Source organism: Salmo trutta, chromosome 26, assembly GCF_901001165.1.
Source record: "Salmo trutta chromosome 26, fSalTru1.1, whole genome shotgun sequence".
NCBI classification, from domain to species: domain Eukaryota; kingdom Metazoa; phylum Chordata; class Actinopteri; order Salmoniformes; family Salmonidae; genus Salmo; species Salmo trutta.
In genome coordinates this window covers 2454441-2464231 of record NC_042982.1, presented here as the reverse complement: position 1 = coordinate 2464231, position 9791 = coordinate 2454441, and the positions used below count along the sequence as shown (strand labels likewise).

Here is a 9791-nt window from a genome sequence, read left to right as displayed (position 1 = left end):
CAGTAAATTTGTACGACAACAGCTACAGTGAAAGCAAAGGGTTGTTTTCTGTGCGTAATACAATACAGCACAAAAATGTTGCATTGAAGCACATTAAACATCATTGACATACATGAGCACATTCAAAGAGAAGCCACTCCCATCAGTGCCAAACAGTGCAATAGTGTCCAAACAAGATTCAAACACCATTCAAAGTTGTCTTCTATGGGGGCTGTGGTTACGTGGTCATGAATATGCAACAGGTGCCTATAAAAACTGCCAGGTTACATTGGCCTTCTGACAGAAAACCTTCAAAGGCTTCATTCAACTTGACTCTTCCCCAGCAACAAGCTTCTACAAAAGCAGCCCAAATAGTCTGTCCTAGAGCCTTCCTCACCTAGCTGTTTTAAGTCTACATAGTAGCACTGAGACTCGAGGTAAGTTTTTCTTATTCTGTATTCAATTGGGTGCAAGTTTTTCATGTTTAATTCATGAACGCTAAATTGCATCTTAATAGAGCCTAATCATTGCATTGACTTCATTGCACTTTAAAATTGAGCTGCATAAAGTGAATATTATTTTTCTGACTTGGTATCTAATGAAAAATGGGTGTCAGGTTTTCATGGTTGATTTTTACTTACTCAGATTTTGAGATATTCTGCATTAAACAACAGATTCAATAATTAAAGTAGTCTAATGTCAAGATGAATCCACATACCAGCTATATTCCCATTTCCCCTGAACACGAAATGAATGGAAAGATGCGCATTAAAAAGTATGTGGTGCTTATCTAATCCATTAACTTTGGATTGTGGGACGTGACTGGAGTTACAAAACAGATTACCTGGGACGTCAACTTATCTCAACAGAAGACCACTTTTGAGGTCTGAAAACATCAGACAAACTTAGATTTTGGAGTGTAGCCTAGTGATATTTTTATTATGGTAATTCAACTAGGTATGACAAATAAAACTGGTTGCAACTCCTCAAGAAAATTGTTGAACTTAAACACTTCAACCTTTCAAGTGGAAATATAACACTGTACATGTCCTGGTCATCTTTCAAAGATTTCACACTATCTGACTTGATGGTTTTCAAAATAAATATTTTTAGTTATATAATTTAGCACAATAGTATTTACTTGTTTTATTGGGTTACAAAATATTCCATATGTGGTAAGGGACGAGGCACATCTTGTTATTTTTCTTGTTGCATTCACAAATGCTTTGAATGCAATGACACTTCATCATACAGGGGTACTCCCATAGATCATGTTTAACAATAATATTTCATTAAGTTCTGCAGGTGCAAAACTCCTGTGACTGGTTCGTTAATTCAGTAAGAGGGGGGTAGTGACAGAGAAGTCTACCGTTTCTGTTTCCTTTTTTAGCCCCACAAGACATTCTGTATTTACTTTCATATTGGACAGGCTGGTAAGGTGTCTTACCTGAGGGGAGTAGTGGAGGCTTTAGCCAAGCAAACTGCTTTTAAGTCACAATCATGGTCTTCACTGGCCTCTGCAGTGGGGAGAAGATTTGCAGGGTTAAGAATTGTGCATTGCTTCAGAGTAACATGGGACATTGTCAACAGAATGTTCTGATAGTCTAGCAGTCTCGCAGGTGTCAAATGAGCCATTCTTGCCTGTGTAATAATTGCGTGCACAGCATGAGGCACATGGATGGTTAGGGGAGTCATAGCCACAATATCAGAACATGCCAAAACAGACTCAGTAGCAGCCGCTACCGATCTCAAACAGGAAACCCTTCCCTTGAATCGTCTAGAATAATAACCAAAAGGTCTATATCCCACACCATCATACTGTGTCAAAACTGCTGACATAAACCCACCCGTCTCAGAAACAAACAGATGAAAAGGTTTTGTATGGTCTGGCAGGCCCAGGCAAGGGGTGGACATCAGAGTGTGTTTCAATTTTACCAATGCCGTCTCAGTCTCATCCGTCCAGACCACAATTTCACTCGCCTCCATCTTTCTCCCATAGTTCAAACATAACAGGATTGTATTTATCTCTGCATAGTCTTTCAACCAAGGACGGCAGTAACGAGCCACACCCAACAAAGACATCATGTGCTGCTTAGTAACAGGTTTAGGCAAAACTTTAATTGTCTCTAATCTATCTTTGCAGAGGGTGCGACCTTCAGAAGTAATGTCATGACCTAAATAAGGTCCAGCATAACTGCATTTTACTTTGGGAAACTTTATGACCATTTTCTGCTAAGACAATCAGCAATGCTCGAGTGTCCTTGTGACATCTCTCCTCTGACTGTGAGCAAACCAACAAATCATCAACATATTGAACCAAAATGCTTCCAACAGGGGCAACAAAACCCTCTAGCTTCCAAGCCATTTCTTGGGCAAAGATCAACGGTGATTCAACATAACCCTGGGGCATTACTGTCCAAGTCAACGCAAGAAACGCAAACAAGAATCACTCCTGTGACTCTTCAGCCACAGGGATACTGAAAAAATAATTTGCCAAATCAATCAGTGAAAAACAACAACTACCTGGAGTCACCTGGGATAAAATGGTAACAGTGTTAGGCACCAGGGGTGCTCTAGCATGTACAGCATCGTTTACTATTCTAAGGTTTTGCACAACACGATAATCACCAGCTGGTTTCCCAATAGGTAAAATTGGTGTGTTACAGGGTGAATTCAGACAGGGAATCAAAGCGCCTCTTTCAACTAACTCAATTGGAATAATACCCTTTTCAGCTTCTTTGCTAAGAGGGTACTGAGCTTTGTAAGGTCTGTGGGTGCTTTTTGGAACGACCACAACTGGTGCAGTTTCGTTAACACCCACATCTTTCCATTGCTTTCCAGGAGCTTTTGATAAGCTACAATGGTGTACAGAGCCAGGGACTTCATACAGACTTCTCTTAGTATCTGTCAACAACACTCCAGCTGCTACAAAGTCTTCTCCTCTGTATATCAAATGCATGGTTATCTCAACTTTTTGGTTTAACCATCTCTGTTGGTATTCAGGGTCTCTTTCAAATGAGGGAACAGCAGCAGTACAATGTTCAGAAACTTCCCAGTTAGCATGCAATGGGGAATAGAGGGATTGCTCTCTCAGCTGTCCCTCGACATGTTGATCATTCAAATGCCAAGCATAGTAACAGTTCATTAGGCAGAGGGAGATTCCATTTTCTCTCGATCCAAATGACAATCTTTCTTCAGTACATGCAACAGATAAATTCATTTTACACATCAAATCTCTTACTTATACATTTACCGGTCAGGCAGATGAATATAGGAATTAGTGTTTCCATTTCCACCACATCTAAGGGAAAGGTCAAACATTCTTCAGAGGGAATTCCAGATGCTCCAACTGTGCGCATTGTTTTCTTTGAGGGGAGAACAGATAGGGCAGACATTTTCAACACTGAAACCGTAGCCCCAGTGTCCACCAAAAATTCAATTATATGGTTATTACCTAAAATGTCAATGAGGGAGTTTTGGGTTGACAAGGTGGTCAATTTTAACATTTGACAGGTTTCTTCTGCTTCTTCTTCATTGTTTTCTTCATTAGTTTCTTCTGTTTCCACCTCATCCTATGTTTGGTAGCACCCTCGCCCTCCTCCTCTTCCAAATGGGTTGTCTACCTGTACGCCAACAGATGGGGAAGGCCAATCGTTTTGTTTTTCTCCTCCTTCAGGACAATCGCTTGAGAAATGCCCTAACTTCCCACAGCTCCAGTCTGTCTTTGCGTCAGCTCCAGCAGGGGCCCCTCGGCCTCTACCTCTTCCTCTGCCTCTGCCTCTTCAGTATCCACAGTTACCACAATTTCATTGATGTTCTCTTCCTCTTCCAGAGTAGTACATCAGCTGTGCCTTCTTCAGTGTCTTTCCGTCCTTTAGTTGTTCTGAAAGAGCTGCAAAATCTGGACCCCTACAAATCTGCCGGGCTAGACAATCTGGACCCTCTCTTTCTAAAATTGTCTGCCGAAATTATTGCAACCCCTATTACTAGCCTGTTCAACCTCTCTTTCGTATCGTCTGAGATTCCCATAGATTGGAAAGCTGCCGCGGTCATCCCCCTTTTCAAAGGGGGAGACACTCTAGACCCTTACTGCTACAGACCTATATCTATTCTGTCCTGCCTTTCTAAGGTCTTTGAAAGCCAAGTTAACAAACAGATTACCGAGCATTTAGAATCTCACCGTACCTTCTCCGCTATGAAATCTGGTTTCAGAGCTGGTCATGGGTGCACCTCAGCCATGCTCAAGGTCCTATACGATATCATAACTGCCATCGATAAGAGACATTACTGTGCAGCCGTATTCATCGACCTGGCTACGGCTTTCGACTCTGTCAATCACAACATTCTTACTGGCAGACTCAACAGCCTTGGTTTCTCAAATGATTGCCTCGCTTGGTTCACCAACTACTTCTCCGATAGAGTTTAGTATGTCAAATCGGAGGGCCTGTTGTCCGGACATCTGGCAGTCTCTATGGGGGTGCCACAGGGTTCAATTCACGAGCCAACTCTCTTCTCTGTATACATCAATGATGTCGCTCTCGCTGCTAGTGATTCTTTGATCCACCTCTATGCAGACGACACCATTCTGTATACCTCTGGCCCTTCGTTGGACACTGTGTTAACTAACCTCCAGATGAGCTTTAATGCCATACAACTCTCCTTCCGTGGCCTCCAACTGCTCTTAAATGCAAGTAAAACTAAATGCATGCTCTTCAACCGATCGCTGCCCGCACCTGCCCGCCCGTCCAGCATCACTACTCGGGACGGTTCTGACTTAGAATATGTGGACAACTACAAATACCTAGGTGTCTGGTTAGACTGTAAACTCTCCTTCCAGACTCACATTAAACATCTCCAATCCAAAATTAAATCTAGAATTGGCATCCTATTTCGCAAACAAAGCATCCTTCACTCATGCTGCCAAACATACCCTCGTAAAACTGACCATCCTACCGATCCTCGACTTTGGCGATGTCATTTACAAAATAGCCTCCAACACTCTACTCAACAAACTGGATGTAGTCTATCACAGTGCCATCCGTTTTGTCACCAAAGCCCCATATACTACCCACCACTGCGACCTGTATGATCTCGTTGGCTGGCCCTCGCTTCATACTCGTCGCCAAACCCACTGGCTTCAGGTCATCTACAAGTCTCTGCTAGGTAAAGCCCCGCCTTATCTCAGCTCACTGGTCACCATAGCAGCACCACCCGTAGCACGCGCTCCAGCAGGTTTATATCACTGGTCACCCCCAAAGCCAATTCTTCCTTTGGCCGCCTCTCCTTCCAGTTCTCTGCTGCCAATGACTGGAACGAACTGCCAAAATCACTGAACCTGGAGACTCTTACCTCCCTCACTAGCTTTAAGCACCAGCTGCCAGAGCAGCTCACAGATCACTGCACCTGTACATAGCTCATCTGTAAATAGCCCATCCAATCTACCTCATCCCCATACTGTATTTATTTATTTATTTATTTATTTATCTTGCTCCTTTGCACCCCAGTATCTCAACTTGCACATTCATCTTCTGCACATCCTACCATTCCCGTGTTTAATTACTATATTGTAATTACTTTACCACCATGGCCTATTTATTGCCTTACCTCTCTTATCCTACCTCATTTGCACACACTGTATATAGATTTTTGTACTGTATTATTGATTGTATGTTTGTTTATTCCATGTGTACCTCTGTGTTGTTGTATGTGTCGAACTGCTTTGCTTTATCTTGGCCAGGTCGCAGTTGCAAATGAGAACTTGTTCTCAACTAGCCTATCTGGTTAAATAACGGTGAATTTTTATTTTTATTAAATAGTATGTATGGCTTTACATCAGACAGTGGTTTTGTTTCCCATGTGATACAAGTTGTCGTTACAGCGGTCTTCAAATCTTGTCTCCATGCTGTCACCACAGCCTGGCACAATAGGTTGCTGTATTTGTCTTGGTCAGGCGTCAGGCCTGAGTGTTGGAGGAAGACTGTCTCTACTCTTTCCATGCAGTCACTCAATTTTTCATCAGTTACCTGTTTGGTAGAATGGATTTTCTGCCAGTCTGTGTGTTTAGGGAAAGCAGCCTTTATAGCTGTAAACACTGCATCCAGCTAGTCACCAAGATCAGCCACTAATACATCGCAATCCCACATACGTTTATAGTCCCCTCATTTACATTTTAACAGCAGCAGAGTATTTCTTCAATTTCTATGGTGGTTGGATTGTACATGGAGATGATTGTTTTTACCTCTTCTTCAAACTTTACAGCATCAGCTGGGTCAGTGACATCACCCACTATCGCTTTAATTTCATCAACATCCCACAGTCTCTCCAGTTCCAACATGCCACCACCATCATTGGGGTTGGGGTAGCATATTATCGCATATATTCCCGGGGGAGGCTTTTTCTTCTTTCTCGTAACTTTTCTGTTTTTTTCCCTCGTTGCTGTCCTCACTGCTGCTCGTTTCATCTTTTTCGGATTGGCTACTTTCTTCTTTACTGACATTCTTCCTGCTGCTTGCGCTTCTTAATTTGCATTTTGTATTTCTACATTCCCTCTTCTCTTTTTGTCTCTTACATTTCTACAATTCTCTTCTGAGGTCCTCTAGTGCTTACTTCTTCACTCTCTCTCTCTTCCATTCCTGTTGTTTTTGCTGGTAGCCTTCTATCTTACATTCCAGCACCCTCTCCAGCTCTTCCGACAGCTGCTAAACCTCCTGCTCCTCCACTGGGCACCTGGCCACCCACAAATGGGTTCTGAAGGTGTGGGAGACCACAAACTCAGTCCGCTGGTGGAGGATTCGGCAGTGGTGGATACCAGGGGGGCCCCTTGAAAGGGTTTCCTTAGGAGAAGGGCCGGCTTCTTCTTCTCTTCATCCTCCTCTTTCTTCTCTGGTTGTTCCACTTGTTTTACCTTCAGTCCTCTTACAGCTTTATGTTTTGCATTTTCTGCTTCTCTCCCATTTTCTGAAATTGTCCCACTTCACTTTCACTTTATTGTTATGTCTCTCTTTTCTCTCAAGTTGGCTTCTCACAGACTCCAGTTTAGTAGTGCTCAGTGTCACGTCAGCTGGGAAATCTCCATCTGTCCATTTTGTCCAATCTTCTGTTTGGTTCAGTACCCCCTTACTAAATGTATTGGCCATTATTTTATGCAGCCCCCTTGGTTCCCAGTTTGGATCGTCCCTCCTACTCTTATTATTTCCATTACCAATATTTAAAGCATTTGGAGAAAAGAAAATCGAAACACAGCTTTCACGCTGGAGCTAATCTCCTGTTCAGTAAATTAGTCAAGCACACAATACTCCTACATGACCTTAACAAAGTTCTCTCATACACTAGTGTTCTATTCATACTGGTATTTAGATATCTAGACTAGTTGATCTATTTAACACCATATTTTTTGAATAGTACTCACTTCTTTCATAACTCCACATACATAATAACGTTATACATCAAACTCCACCGATGAAACATGTTATCCTCATGTAATCACAAAAAAATGAGTAATGTTACCCTCAGAGACATGTTATCTTGTTACTAATCGGGACATCCTCTGAGACATGTTATCTGAAATGAGATTTTTGAGACATGTTATCCTCTACTGTAGATAAGGTAGATAACGTTATAGATCAGCTCACATAGAACTGGAAAAATCAGCTCACACAGAACAGACAAAAAACGGTGGCTCCCCTGCCTGCTCGGGCGGCGCTCGGCGGTCGTCGTCGCCGGCCTACTAGCCGCCGCTGATCCCTTTTTCCTTTTTGGTTGGTATGTCTTATTGTTTGCACCTGTTCCTTATTTGTGTATCTTGATTTGTGGTTATTTAAGCCTGTTTAGCCCGCCCAGGTTTGTGCAGGATTATTTTCATCAGTGTGCTTTTTTTGGATGTGCTGGCGATCTGCTTGAGTTATTTTCTTTCCGAACTGTGGACCCGTTGTGTATGGGTTGGGCACTTAGTTCTCACGCCTGTTGTGTTGGTGTCGACCGTTGTCAAACCAGAGAAATATAAAACTCATTTTTCTTACCTCTGCTCTCTGCGCCTGACTCCTACCACCACTCCTAGCAATCGTGACACTCAGTTCATATCCTCTCCATATTCACACAACTTTCACAACCACATTCACTTAGTACTATTCCCAAACACTCTCGGTTATCTCCTTATTACCCTATGTGCATCCTCAACGATTCTCTTGTCGCTACTTGCTATACATATACATAACACCCCGTATGAAAAAATACTGCAGACCACATAGACATTTCTTCTAAATGCCTACAGACAGCTGTCAGTGGGGCTTTCCATGGTATCATTATGCCCTCGCTCTAGTCTTCTCTTAAAACTAGTGAATAGTCTTCTCTCTATAAGACTATGGGTACCTTTTTATGTGTTACTCGCTTTCATTTTTTTTTGTCATTTAAATTGACTTACTGAAATTCAGAAGACATGTCCCTGAGAAGTTCGCAGATCAGATATCTTCCCCCAGGCAGCTCTCAGTAAAAGTCTGGGCGGGTTCAAGTAGTCTTTGGTCAGATTTCCCTTACGCTTTCCCACTAAGGAATGCAGCACCGGTGTCTCCCATGCAGACCTTCACTAGGATGCTCCACAGGTGGATTCACTGATCCTGTTCATTGACGCCAAATTGTTGTGGAAATTCTTACACATGGACGCTCTAAGTCAATCTTAAATTAATCATCCTTTATTATCAGCGCACTGGAGAGGTTCCAACCAACGCAATACACCATAGTACAGATGTCAATCAGAAGCTCTACTGGGGCAGTCCCAGCAGTTGTCTTATATAAGGCTATACACAGACAAGTTGTTTTTGCATGATTTAGTATAATTCATTCTTCATTACCATTTTGTTTTATTCATGTAACCAACCAATACTGGTTCATAACATGTGACAGACCAATAACTCACAAGGCTTCTTCTCTCTAAGCTGAGACCTTGAAACTGAGATGTCTTTCGTTCTCAAAACAAGGTCTGGGTGTACTGCCAAGGATTTGTTCAATCAGTCCCTTGCAAAAACACAGAACTTGGTTATTAGAACAGCACATGAATAGAACACTGAAATCAGTTATAAGAAAAGCACATGTATAACATTTCCATCCCAATGTATACATGATATTCATGGAGTACACAGTGCAATGAAATGCTTACTTGCAGGTTAACCTCTCGACAATGCAAGAACAAGAGAAAAGTAAGTAGCTATGTGAATAAAAAGAGTAATAAAGTAAAATCTCAATGAAGTAATTTCACCAATTCAATAATGGGTTGTTTTTTTAACGAATAGTTACATAACCGATATGGAAATAACAGACATTAGCCACGCATTTTTACCTTTAGAATGGAATAGGTTATAAGACCTCTATGATTCATTTTGTTTTGTCAGTTCTACATTGCTCATTTTAAAAAAGGGTTAAAGGGTAGGAAGCATGAGTTTTTACTCAACAAAAAAACAACACAATGTGTTGGCAAAGATTTAGAAATATCACGATCTGGTTACCTATAACTACAAACATAGTTACTGTTTGTTTTGTTTTTTTAACATATTTATTCACTTATTTCTGGATGTCTTCGGAACTACCCCTAATGCACTATTTTTCAAGGTCATATGCCGGACCTGCTCTGTGCTATCGAGTTTGTATGCTAGCTCGGTAGCTAGCTCAAACTGCCTAACGTTAGCCACACGTCATGCTCTTCATGGACTTCATGGCTGTGTTATCTAATTGGAACCCATTAGCACTGCAGGCTCTGTTGCCTTCTTGCCGTGGGCTCAAAACAAAAGGGTGGTACCTCGTCTGTTTTCTTTTTTGTTTTG

The 9791-nt window shown here is 41.9% G+C and overlaps 1 protein-coding gene across 3 annotated transcripts in view; it reads left to right on the top strand.

Annotated features, from left to right (window-relative positions):
* Positions 1 to 70: 70 nt before the first annotated feature.
* Positions 71 to 9791, top strand: part of mindy4b (MINDY family member 4B) — a 43748-nt gene continuing 34027 nt past the window's right edge. For 2 of the 3 annotated variants that reach the window (XM_029714363.1, XM_029714362.1), the window contains exon 1: positions 71 to 416. The gene's annotated coding sequence lies outside the window, so the exon portion shown is untranslated. The remainder of the gene's footprint in view (positions 417 to 9791) is intronic. The other variant, XM_029714365.1, reaches the window with a different exon arrangement.